The 12963-nt window shown below is 39.5% G+C and overlaps 1 protein-coding gene across 12 annotated transcripts in view; it reads left to right on the top strand.

The window, feature by feature from the left end:
• PMCA (plasma membrane calcium-transporting ATPase 3) overlaps window positions 1-12963 on the top strand; it is a 100253-nt gene that overhangs the window by 6819 nt on the left and 80471 nt on the right. For all 12 annotated transcript variants that reach the window (XR_001936633.1, XR_001936634.1, XM_018448638.1 and 9 more), the window contains exon 2: window positions 114-277. The gene's annotated coding sequence lies outside the window, so the exon portion shown is untranslated. The remainder of the gene's footprint in view (window positions 1-113; window positions 278-12963) is intronic.

Raw genomic sequence — 12963 nt, 5'->3', positions numbered from 1 at the left:
GTAAGAGAGGGAGAGAGCGAGTGTGCGTGAGTGAGGGGAGGGAGAGTGTTCGCGAGCGCGCGCGCGGGGGCAGCCAGAGGAGCGCACGGCACAGCGAGCGAGTTTATTTTTAGTGGCAGAAGGTGAAGAAGGCGGGCGAAGAGCACCGCGCGGAGTGGTATTAAGCGGCAGCACAGTGGCCCGATGAAGCGGCGTATGTGACATCGGGTTTTCCTCTCTCTTGCCACCGTCGAGGAAGAAGAGACACCTCGCAGACATCTTGCTGCCACCGTCCACGGTGAGTAGTATGTCGCCACACTGTCGTCGGCCACCCCCACCCACCCCTCTCCCGCTGCCGCCGCCGCCACCACCATCCGCCCGCCTTCACCTCCTCCTCTTCATCATCAACCCCCTCTTCCTCTTCCGTCTCCACCTCCTCATCCTCATGCGCCCCTTCCCCTCGTCGAGGATTGATTCGCCATTCCGCCCACCAGGACACGAGCCTCCACTATTTCCACCTCCCCCTTCTCTCATCCCTCTCTTTTTTCTCTTTCTCTCTTTCTCGTTTTATTTCCTTTTCCATTTAAATATATTTCTTTCTTTCTCACAATCTTGTCTATTTAGCTGTGTTTTACTCTTCTCTTCCTCCTCCTTTTTCTTTACTTCTCGCTCATCCCGTCTTTATTGTGTCTCCCCCGTGCCATTTATCCATCCATCCATTTACCTATTCGCGCATACGTACCCTTCTTGCTCCTTGTCGCTTTACTCCTTTTTCCTCAGTTCCACCCTCTCTCTCTCTCTCTCTCTCTTTCGCTCTCGCACGGGGCACCTCGGGGCAGCTCCTCGTCGTCGTAGACCATCGTCCACTCCCCACATCCCCACCAGCCTCGCGTCGCCCTCTCCGCTTCGCCGTGGAGTTACGAAAATTATGTAACGCGCTCGATCCGGGCGTTTCTTGTTCCGCTCTCCTTTCTCATCTTCCTCCTCTGGATATCACAGTCTGCTCCCCCACGACGCCCGTCTCTCTCTCCCCGCTCGTCCGCCACCTCGCTGTTCCTCTCCCCTGCGTTGTACCGTTCTTCCGAACATTATTTCGGGAGTGCCAGCAGACCTGCCAGCGGACCCTGAGAGCGAGCGAGAGAGAGAGAGAGAGAGAGAGAGAGAGAGAGAGAGCTATGGTGAGGTAGATGGAGAGAAAGAGGGAGAAAGAGTCTCCTGCATGACGCGTGCCCCGGGATCGGGCAGGCGCATTGTCGGGGAAAACCGACTTTCGATCAGGGTACGTATCATGGAATTATTCGGAATGGATTCCGTTAGGAATTGTTCAATTATTCCCTAGATTTCTATTGTGTTCTCCAGGGGAAACGGGAATAACTCCAATCAGAATCCATTCCAAGCGAATTCCGTAATGCGTGCCTTGGGAAACCGGTCGTGCCACGAGACTCGCCGCTGGCGACCACTTCGAGTCCACGAGTCGCGGAAAATTGGCTCGCGACACTCCGTTCTAGACGTACGTAATGTCGTCTAGTTTGGATAACCCGGAGGCCGTTTCGAGAATTTCGAGATCCTCTTACGTTCGTGCGAGTGACGGACGACGAAGCACCTTTGTGCCTCCACTGAGAACAATTTCCGATTGAAAATGGACGGACTAGAAGATTCTGATTATATCAATCAGAAATCTGGTTATCTTAATCAGAATTATAATAGATTCAATCAGAAAATTCTGGTTTGTGCATTTTCAACCAGAATTCATATTAATGCAACGAGACTCTTTTCCTACACCGAGGAAACTGTCTGATTAAACATGGACGAACCAGAGATTCTAATCATAGCAATCAGAATTCTGGTTATCTCAACCAGAATTATAGTAGATTCAGCCAGAAAATTCTAATCTGTCTCTTTCCAACCAGAATTCCTATTAAGGCAACCAAACTCTTTTCCTAGTATCCGAATCCTCCCGAAACCTCGACTGGTCACGCGGCGCAAACGTGAACGCTGATGGAAAGAGAGAGAGAGAGAGAGAGAGAAAGTTAATCGATACGCTATGTTTTAGAAATTTTCCATTCGCGGTTTTGCAAATAGGAAGCGTGTAAAATCGATGTCAGATTGTCTTCATAGTGCAGAGACTCAAGATTCACTCACGTTAATAACATCCGTTCGACGAGTCGTCCTCCACGCGATAAATCATCGAGTCCTGGATTTCGCGAAAGAGACCGAGTTGGCTAATTCGCACACGCGTGTATCGCGTGTCTCACGTGGGCGCGATCGGTTCTCCACGCCTTCGCGTCGCGTGCATGCAACGTAAAAGTCTCTCGTTGACTTCCGGCGGCATAGATCCCTCCGCGCAAGGGTGCGAGGTCTCTCGAGAGTGGCTTCTCCCTTTCCTCCCCCTCTCCCTCCCCCACCCCTCTTCCTCTTCTCTTCCCGGAAAGAACAAGGTGAGACAGGGACCGAGAACCCTTTTCCGTTCGCCATGCGAGCCCATCATCAACTTCTGGTCAGCTCCGACTGTAATACGCGTGAGGCACAGTCGAAGACTCGCCTTTGTCCCGCTTTCGTGGTATCGACCCGATACCACGGGTGACCTAGACTCACTTGCCGAGGAAATATACCCAACCTTTGACAGCCGCTCGTCCGCTTGCTCTGCTCGTCCGTTCGTTCGCTCGCTTGTTACGGCGAGACCGGCCCCGAATCGATAGGAGAGAGTCGCTAATAACTACGCACGTGCGAACCTCGCGCGCACGATGACGACGACGACAGTGACGACGAGGACGAGGACGAGGACAAGAAGGAAAAGTTGCGTTCGTACCGGATAGGAAATACTTGAAACAGGGAGGCCGTTAAGTTATTTCGGTGCTGCCGACGACGGTTTTTTTTTCCGCTCTCCGCACGCGCTGCCTTCTCTCGTCTGCACGGCGATTTAGCCAGAACGCGGCGTATTAACGCGGGGAGAAGCGACCATCGTTTATTTTTCCGCCCGTCGCAGGGCATCAAAATGTTTGGCGGATTACTGTACGCCCCGCTGTTGATGAAACTTGAACACCTATACCCGAGTGCGTGCCGACGTATAACGCGCCAAGTAACGCGCGCAGCTTTTTGGGCGAAATGGATCTCTTGAGTCCTGTCAAGTGAAATTTTGACACTCGTAATGATGGATGGTGGTGGGTGGAAATATAAATGACTACGGGCAGGTGATGCGAAAGAAAGAGAAAGGGGAAGAGACAGGATTCTCTCATTCTCTCTCTCTCTCTCTCTCTCTCTCTCTCTCTCTCTCTCTCTCTTCTATTTTTTTTCTTTTATTCCTTGACCTCTCTCTTGTTCTCTCATATACTTGGACCTCGTGGCGCTGGAAGTGTGACATTATTTGAAATGGAATAATAAATTTGCATATTAGGGTGGGGAAAGTTTGCGAGCGACAGAAATACTGATTCATATCCACAGTCGGCTAGTATTAAAGTTTTCTAGAACTCCCGGCTAATGTTAACATTGACGCTATCGCTACATTTTGCACGAATATCTTGAAGAATACGAGAATAGAAATTGATTTTTCGCGCAACGAAATAATATCTACGATACGTAATCTCATGCATCATGAAAACGTATATCTTACGCTTGTCGTTTCAATATCTTTAATGACATACATGGAACTTTTTTTAATGAAATAGAATCGTAAAGTTGTCAAAAGAGGAAGGGTAAAAGTTTTTATTGTTTACTTTTTTTTTTAGATGACGATTATCTTCAACAAAAAATATTTTCTTGATGATAGTCTTAAAATACATTTAATACAAAATTTAGAAAAATTAATTTTATTATGAATTCCAAATAAGAATTTCGAAGAAGTGACTTTATATAATAAGCAAATTGAATTTGTGTTAATTTAATAATCTTGATTGAAATGTTGAACCTGTTAGGATTCAGAATATATTTTGAATAAATTTTATGCTTGTGACGAACTTATGATAAATTTGCGGATATATGAACTTTTGAAATACTTGAAAGAAATAAATATTTACGTACAGTATTATTTTTCTGTGTGTAGTACATTTATATGCATTCTGCACTGAAAAAAGTCTGACAATAGCTATCAAATGTATTTTATTTAATGTTGATTCAAGATGTAAATATTATGAAACATAAAAATGGTAACTAACTGTTTGATAATAATTAGAAAAGTAAGATAATATTAAAAAAAAAATTTTTTTAGTTGTGGTTTTGATTATTTTAATCAAGCATTTGAAGTTATTTCACCAAGTTTTACTAATTTGGTTATCAATTTAGGCTCGATTATTATTACTGGACTTTTTCGGTATGTCAAACAACACTAAAAGAAAATCCGATAGTGGCTATCAAATATATTTTGTTTAGCGTATTGTTGCCACATATTTAATAAATATTATAATAAAAAATAATAATAACCAATCGTTTGGCAATAATTAAAAGTATGATAATATTTAAGAGTAAAATTAGCGTCAGTTAATTTTGGTTATTTTAACCGAAGATTTGATTGAAATTATTTTACCAAAACCTTAGTAATTTATTATGTAGGCTTGATTATTATTACCAGACTTTTTTCAGTATGCCAAACTCGCGATGAAGCAGCGGAATGAAAATGATTTTTGCTGGGACGCGTGCCAAGATATACGAAGACCGATTAAGGGTTAATAACATCGCCGGTATAACGACTACCGTCAAGTGTTCCCGACGGTTGTTTATAGGATGTAGAATTGCAGCGTAAGACCCTAAACCGCGGCTCATGCCTCGTTCCCGGGAGATAGAAAGCCGAGCATAGCGCTGCAAGTAGAAATAGACGGTCGTTGTCAGACACGCGCCTCGTGAAGGCAAACGGAGCAGGGAGGTGGGAGAGGGCTGTCTTTGATCGATTAATCGATGTTGGACTTTATTAATGTTTCCTTTATTTGGGAACCGATCATTCCCTTCATATTCGCAATATTTTTTGCTTAAATATTACAACCACTGTTGATCGCATTAGACTTTACTGGAAACGGATTACTCGCATTTTGCTGAATATAAATTGTTATTATTATCTTTGGTTGCGTAGAGAGTCGATTTGAATTTCTGCATGTGTTTCCGCGTAAAAGCTCCACGGTTTACCGTATCTTTCGCTCGCGCGTAGGCCGCTGTGCGTATATTCCCGATGCAGAAACGCGAAGAGCTAATGTGTTATCGGGAAGCCGGTTAATAATTCACACTCTTCTATTCTCCGCTCGCAAAGTGCGTATTTCGGGTACATATCTCTTCGTGCGGCATACATATATATACCTACTCGCGGAGATAGACGCCCGTCTCGAGCCCGTTCACGATTGGGAATTTCACGTACCGACGAATTGTTCATCAGTCTTTGGTCGCAGGATTATAAATAACACACTTGGCAATCTCTTTCCGTTATCGGGCTGTGAACTGGTTAAAAATATATACGAACCGTATGACATATCTAATGGTTATAAATAAATCGAATAACGTTTATATCGTCCGCCAAGTTGTGACTATTATTTGTAACACACTCTGCAGATCTGCAGAAATCGCAGTGCACGCGAGCATACTTCGCAAAACGAGCCAACTCGCGACTTCAAAAGTCTATTTTTTTTTTGGAGACGATTCAGCGAACGCGATGCATTCGATACTTCGAGAAAAAAATGTTCCGTGCATCGTGAAAACTTGTCAGATGTAATGCTGATTAAGGTCGACTGAAAAATAAGTTGTCCTCCATTTGTGCATTGTTAGATATTGAAAGAGCCAATGGTAACCCAGTTCCATCAGTTAAATAATATTTTATTATTTTTAACTTCCATGTGTGTCAAAATGTCATCAATCAATCCATTTCTGTGGCTGAATTGCTTAGTTTCAAAATAAACAACGTACACGTTAATGTACGCACTTACAAAGAAATCGATCGAAACTGCCTCTCACCGATTTTGATGGGCTTTTTAGATATGTTGTTGCAGAGCATTAAAAACCGTTAAACTCATGTTTTTTTATCTATTTATTTCAAAGGGGTCGAATTAACAACCCCTCGAAAATAACGGATTTTTTCATTTTCGATAAATGTGAATATACTATTATTAAGAGTAAAATATGTACCATAAAACTTTTGTATAAAACATTTTTTCGTATACCTCATAGTTTCGAAGATATTCGCTAAAAATAAAATCCATTATTTCCAAGGAGTCCCTTTGACTTCTAAATTTTGAAATGACAGATAAAAAAATATGAGTCTAATATTTTTTTATACTCTATAACGTATCCCAAGCCTATCAAAATTGATGAGAGACAATTCCAGCGATTCCCTTGTTAGTAAATAATAAATTAATTTTTTAAATTAGTCAAGTTTACATTTTTATCTTCCTATTTTACGTTTAAATTTGACATTTAATTAATTTAATAATAAAATAAAATTATTTGCATAAAATAATTTTGTTTTATCATTACATTTTCTTGAATTAAATTTGACTCCATTACTTTAGTTGTAAATTAAATGTTAAGTAGGAGCAATGGCGACCTATAGGAATGATTACAAATAACTCAAATTGACTAGAATTTAACATAAATTTAACAGTGTGCAGTTATTAAAAAATACTCATACTTTCTTGTTTTGCCAATACTTTTTAATCCTCGATACTCGAGACCGTTCTTAATGGCTTTAAGAGTCAGCGCTTCTCCCGTCTCTATTTTTTGCCGTTGAAAACATTCCTGGATGGTCCCGGGACACCCGATATAGTCTCTATATATACGGCCGTTAATACAGGGGGTTCGATATTTACTCGCGGATGAATAAACCACGCGAGTCGCGCTTGAGAAAGTTAAAGAGAAAAGCGGGAAGAAGAGACAAAGAGAAAGAAAGAGAGAAAGAGAAGGGAGAGCTGGGCGCGACTATGTATGTATTTCTAGCCGCCAAACAGTGGAAGAGCATATTACACATGTCTTGGTTATTTTTAATCCTCGACGAGATACGTACACGCCCTCTCCCCCCGCGGTCCATTCCCCCATGCACCCTTGTGAATATTAAAAGTTACATATCTGCCACCTAGTCAAATTTTTCATCTCGGTGGTTCGCGACGAGCGCCAGACGATAACAGTTAAAAATACCGCGGATACTTCCCCCGTGATTTCCATACGGCCGACTGATACTCTGGATTTACGGCATAAATTGACGACCCGATCTACCTCCCTCTGCATCGAAACGTTGCGAATAACGTTAAAGCAAACAAACCGCGTGATGAAACGCGTGACTCATTGACAGCGTTCATTTAACTCTTTCGCATCCGGCACTCATCGCGACTGGGCGTACTTGTTTTAATTACGCCAATTACTAGTTAAATCACTTAGAACCGTCTGCGCGGCCTCTAAGCGAAACAGTTAATGAACGAGCCGCAATATTTTGTGATGATAAGGACACTCTGCTCGCACAATTACATTTTATTCTCACAATTAGTTATACCGTTAAACTTAAAACGCTATCGATACGTAAATTTCATGAACAAGTGAATGAGGTCATTAAGCGGTAAACTGTGCCTTTAGTGGTTCATTAGGAGGTTCTGAAGCAGTATAATCAGCTACGCTAAAAGCTATAAGGACAAGTGAAAACGAGCTTTTAAAAATTCTGTCCGTTATGTATCAATTTGGTGGTCATAACAGAGAACGTGATAAGTGATTTCAATTTTTAAGCGGTTTTGTAGTGTTATATTATGTATTTTATTTAAATATTATGAGGAGGTACACAATTGGATTATACATATACTGTATTATTTTAAGCTTGAATTTTGTGCTTTATTCTTTTTTTCCCTTTAATTTTTAAATAGGTAGGTGGGATGCTCGCACAGAATTCCAAGAAAATTTAATTTTTTCAGTTATTTTTTTTAATAGTATATATATATAATTAAATACATTAATTATATCTTTATGAAATAGAGGAATGTAAAAATAACTTTAAAACGTCTAAGCAATATTTTCTGTTTTCCTTTATCAGAGCAAGACTTTTTTAAGATAATTATGCGTGGGTTATTGCCACCATCTACCCAGTTAAAGGTTAAGTCAATAATTAGAATATTTATAAAGGTCTAGATTATTAATTATAAATATTTTGTCGTTAAAAATGTGAAATGTATGAAAAACTTGTGTTACATTAATTAAGAGTGATCTATTTCCTTATACGTAAAATTTACGTATCAATTCTACCTATCAATATCGATAGCTTTAATCATTCAATATTGATAGGGTTAAATTATAAAGCAATCTAGAAATATTCAAAAGACTTTCGTATCATCTTCCTTTGTACTAATTGTAAGATAATGAAAATAAAATTTATCTGGCTTCTCAAAACGGAGGCTCGGTCTTAGAAAAGGCAACGTAGTCATCCACAAAGCGTTTGTAAACGTTCGATTGTATTGATACGTCTACAAAATCCATTTATTACACTCGTTGAAATATTTCGTGGATGATAAATTGCTCCATCCGACGGGGAGGGGGGGGGGTCACCGGTGACCGGTAATTACCGGCGTTCGACGTATTCGAAAACGCGAAAAAAGATCGCGCGGAAAAGCTTCCGCTCGCCGGTAGCGTTTAAGAGGGCGATTGAAAAATCTGCCCTCGCGCATGAAACACGCACATTCTACACGGGCGCATGTCGAAACGCGCATTAATTATTGTTAGAACGTTTCACATTTTGCCTTGACCTTTCCTTACGAACTGATATCGAAGTCGTCGCCTCATAGGATATTTAATATCCAATAAGAGCGACAAAAATACACGCATATACCTCACAGCGAGTTTGCGTTCGCTCGTCTCTTCCGACAATAAAAAAACAGAATACACGCAGAGTGCCTCGAGGACCGCATGGAATATCTTTCAAGATCTGTATTTTTCTATATCACGTATAAAAAATTTATAACATACGTAATGTATGCTATAGTATTTTTCTTATGTGATATTTTTCGAGAATAAAACCCCAGATCGATTTTGTATCGGCCGAAAGTCAGTGCAGAGGAATGCATCTACGATTACCATTTCTCCGGTTTTCGGCCGGAGATCCTAAATTTTTGAATCTCTGGCTTTTTAGACGTGTATATAAATTCTCTCTGAAATATTTAAGTATTAAAATCAGCTTTGTGATCGAAAATAGATTTATTTCTTTTAATTTATTCTCATCAATCTAACACGAATGAGCAACTTTTTTTCGGTGTAGTTGAGATCTGAAAATAATTTTGTTTAGAAATCTCAAACATGATGAATAATGTTGTAAAAAGTTTTGACATTCTAGCAGCCAGTTTGAGTCTTACATAATTACTATCGATCGAGTTGGTTCAACAAAATTATTTTCAGATTTGTATCTAACTAAAATTTCGGATACTTCAACAAACTCATTCTTTCTGTATGAAAAAAAATATCCGGCTAACCACTCTAAATTTTGACGACTCTTTTTTTGGAAGTACGCGCGTCGATCTGTAATTTTGGAGTATATCTTCGCGAGTTAGAATCGATAAGTGAGATTTCTTCGTGTTTTTATAGGCATACGCTTCCGCTTTCTCAAGACGTTAATGGCCGTGGTTTAACACGTTCAGTCACGAATGACAAACTTGCTAATGAGTTACGCTAGGTTGTTAGCGCAGTTACAGCACGTTAGGAATTGCGTTAAAAGTATTTAACACGCGTCTGTATGCGCGCGTCTATGTGGGCTCCTCCTTTCATCGCCAACCGATTGTTGTCGTACATCTTACCATTGTACCGTTTACATGATTACGTATCGCCATTGTATGCGAATCGGCATGCTGCGCTCCCATCATCCTATTACACACCGACCTTTCTTTCCTCGAAAGATCTCGATCGTGATTTCGTCGATAATCGCGGGACTGTAGACGTAATAAGATATCGTTATTTTTCAGGATAAACACAAAAAGTTTGCAATAATTGACAGATTTAATTTCGATGCTCTTTCCGTTCTTAATGTAATTTTATATTCGCGAGATGTTCTTTATACAATTTTAAAATCGTCGCTATTTGTGCTATTTTTTATGCAGTCGGGTCAAAAGGGTTAAAACTCGGCGGCTTCCTCGAGATTTACCGGTGACGACAAAATTCGCCCGGATCAAGGCAACGCACGTAGTCTAATCGTCCGCTATTTTAATCCCGTTACTAATAATACCGTCTATTTTGTCGTCCGCGGTGCTCGCTTCGGGGAGGGACCTTAATCGAAGTTAATACCCGCGAAGGCCGACGTGGAACTTCAATTTCAAGCGAAACACTGAATAATTGATCGGCAAGTAAATCGATCATGCCCAGCCAAAGATGAAGTCGGGCCGCTCCTGTCGATCTGTCTCGTGCTTAAAGCAAGAATTACATCCGCGTCTATAAATTACCGACGCGACTCCCTACTAAATTATTATTACATCTTCAGCGCGATAGAGTTTCCTCGTATACAGGAGGGGTACCTCGGTTTCATCGTTTTCAACCGTGAGATCCTCACGGTGAACGAAAATTCTACATGGAAATAATACTATTTTGATGAACACTGTTAGAAATCAAACGAGCAATGGTAATCACTTGAATTATAAACACACACACAATATTTTATTATTTTTAACTCCCATGTATGTCAAAATGTAATCGATCCATTTTTGCGATTAACTTCAAAGTAAACAACGCCCACGTGATGTACTTAGTAAACAATAAACTAAATGTAAATCAAATTTAATATATTTTGTTATTGAGTTAAATTATTGTAATTGTCCGTTAATTTAACTCCATTGTTTTAGTTAAATTAACGACATATTGAGTGAGTAGGAGCAGTGGCGACCTATATAGAAATGATCAAAAATAATTCAAATTGAGTATAATTTGACATTATGAGTTTAACGGTGAAGTATCTACGAATTTAAATAGATACAAATCTAAGAACGATTTTATCGGAATCAAAATTATTTAAAATTTTCTGGTTGAAAATGGATAAACTAGGAGATTATATCAATCAGAATTCTGAGTGTTTTAAAATTATAATAGATTCAACTAGAAAATTCTGGTTTATCTATTTTTAATCAGAATTCCTATTAATACAATCAGACTCTTTTTTTCAAGACGTTCAAGCTGTTTACTAGAATGTTAAAACTTTTTGCAGCATTGTTCAGCATGTTTGAGCTTTTTACATAATTATTTTGATGGTTTATTTTTAGATCTAGCTAAATTTTGTGATACTTCAGCAAAATTGTTCTTTCTATTTAGATATCAATTCGAAAATAACTTTGTTGAACCATCAAAATAATTAAGTAGGACACAAGTTGATTACTCAGAATATCAAAACATTTGTAGCATCATACTTGAATTTCCATAATTGTTTTGATGTTTCAACAAAAGTATTTTCAGATCTGTATCTAAAAATTTAACTAGACAGTTCTGAAAATTATGTCGGATCTTTCAAATATTTTATTAGATATTCAAGTTGATTGCTAGAATGTAAGCATTATCATATTGAGTATTTTACATAATTATTTTGAATTCAATATTATCTTCAGATCTAGCTGAATTTTAGATACTTCAACAAATCGTTCTTTCCGTATAATATTGAAATATCAGGACGTTAATAGTTACCGAGCTACAAGCGATCAAAAGCGGAACTTTCCAACGAATTAGGCAACAGCTTATATACTTTGCTTATATTTCAAATAGACTTATCGCCGTAACGAGATTTTAGTTTGAGGGCAAGTGATGCCCAACACATGATACCTAAGTTTAAACGCGGATAAATCGATAAGCGAAAACATCCTTCGAGAAAATAAATCCGCCAAATTTAATCCGTCAAAGATTTTCTTATATTATCGATAAAAACGAGACATCCTGTATAGAGCGGTGAAATGGGAGAGGATCGAGTGATAAAGCGTAATCGATGATGAATCTCGGTCGATCTCTTAATTCAGTTTGCGTCGGCCTTTTCGCTCGCCGCTTGATTGTGTTTACACTTTGCCTTTGTAATCTGATATATCGTGCACGTGGATAAAATACAATGTACTTAACCCGAATCAATTAGTCCCTCGGCTAACGCGTTTAGTTGATTCACTCGATCCATTTTGACAGAACGACTCGCGCAATCGATCGATCATCACGACGCGATCGATTCGTCCTTTCGAATTCACAAAAAGAGATTCACTTGCAAATTCCCTAGCGGAATCTCTGGCATAAATAAATAATTCTCCCGTGGCTGTTATAATCGTCCTGCGAACTAACTAGTTATGCACTCCGATTCAGTCGGGATCGTTCCATTAAATCGGAAAATTAACTTAATAAAACGAATGATAAAAATAAATTGACCTTTTTAAATGGCCTGTGACGCACACACACATGTGTGGATACCATTATACGGATTTCCCTCGCATAATGGTATAAAATAAAATATCCGCTTTCTTTCAATGACGTTAACATGCATTTCTCTTTCGCCGCTCATCACGCGCGAGCAATTATCTCGATTATATCGCGACTCTTTGACGCTGCTGGTTACCTCTCGATTTTGCTAGCCTCTTTCTCTTTCTTGCTCGCGCGAGCCTTGGTTTTACATCGGAATTACGTATACTCGCGCGCTCTAAATTCTTCACACGTTCCCGGCCGCTTCCGAAAATAGAAATTAATTTCACGCAATGCGTGCACGTCGCCGCGAGCCTATTTAAATATCGCGCGGAGCTATATTATATCTTTAATCTCTCGTCCACTCAGAGAAAAACATAGTGGTAGCAACTATACGGACAACTATACAAGTTTTAAATGTATAATTAATGTACATAGTTGAGTGAACTACGTACGATACATTAATTCTGTATATCATATCTATGCTATGTCCCAAGTCGAACAGAAGTCATAATAATATTATAAGGACTTCATCATAGTCTTATTTATCACTTATAAGTTCATTTTTAAGTGACGAATGACGTCAGGGTGACGTCCTATGATATCATTATGACTTAATTATGTGTGACTCCATGTTCTACT

Source organism: Mycetomoellerius zeteki, unplaced genomic scaffold (assembly GCF_001594055.1).
Source record: "Mycetomoellerius zeteki isolate Tzet28-1 unplaced genomic scaffold, Tzet1.0 scaffold223, whole genome shotgun sequence".
NCBI classification, from domain to species: Eukaryota; Metazoa; Arthropoda; class Insecta; order Hymenoptera; family Formicidae; genus Mycetomoellerius; species Mycetomoellerius zeteki.
Note: the sequence above shows the minus strand (reverse complement) of the source record. Positions and strands in the feature narration are given on the sequence as shown.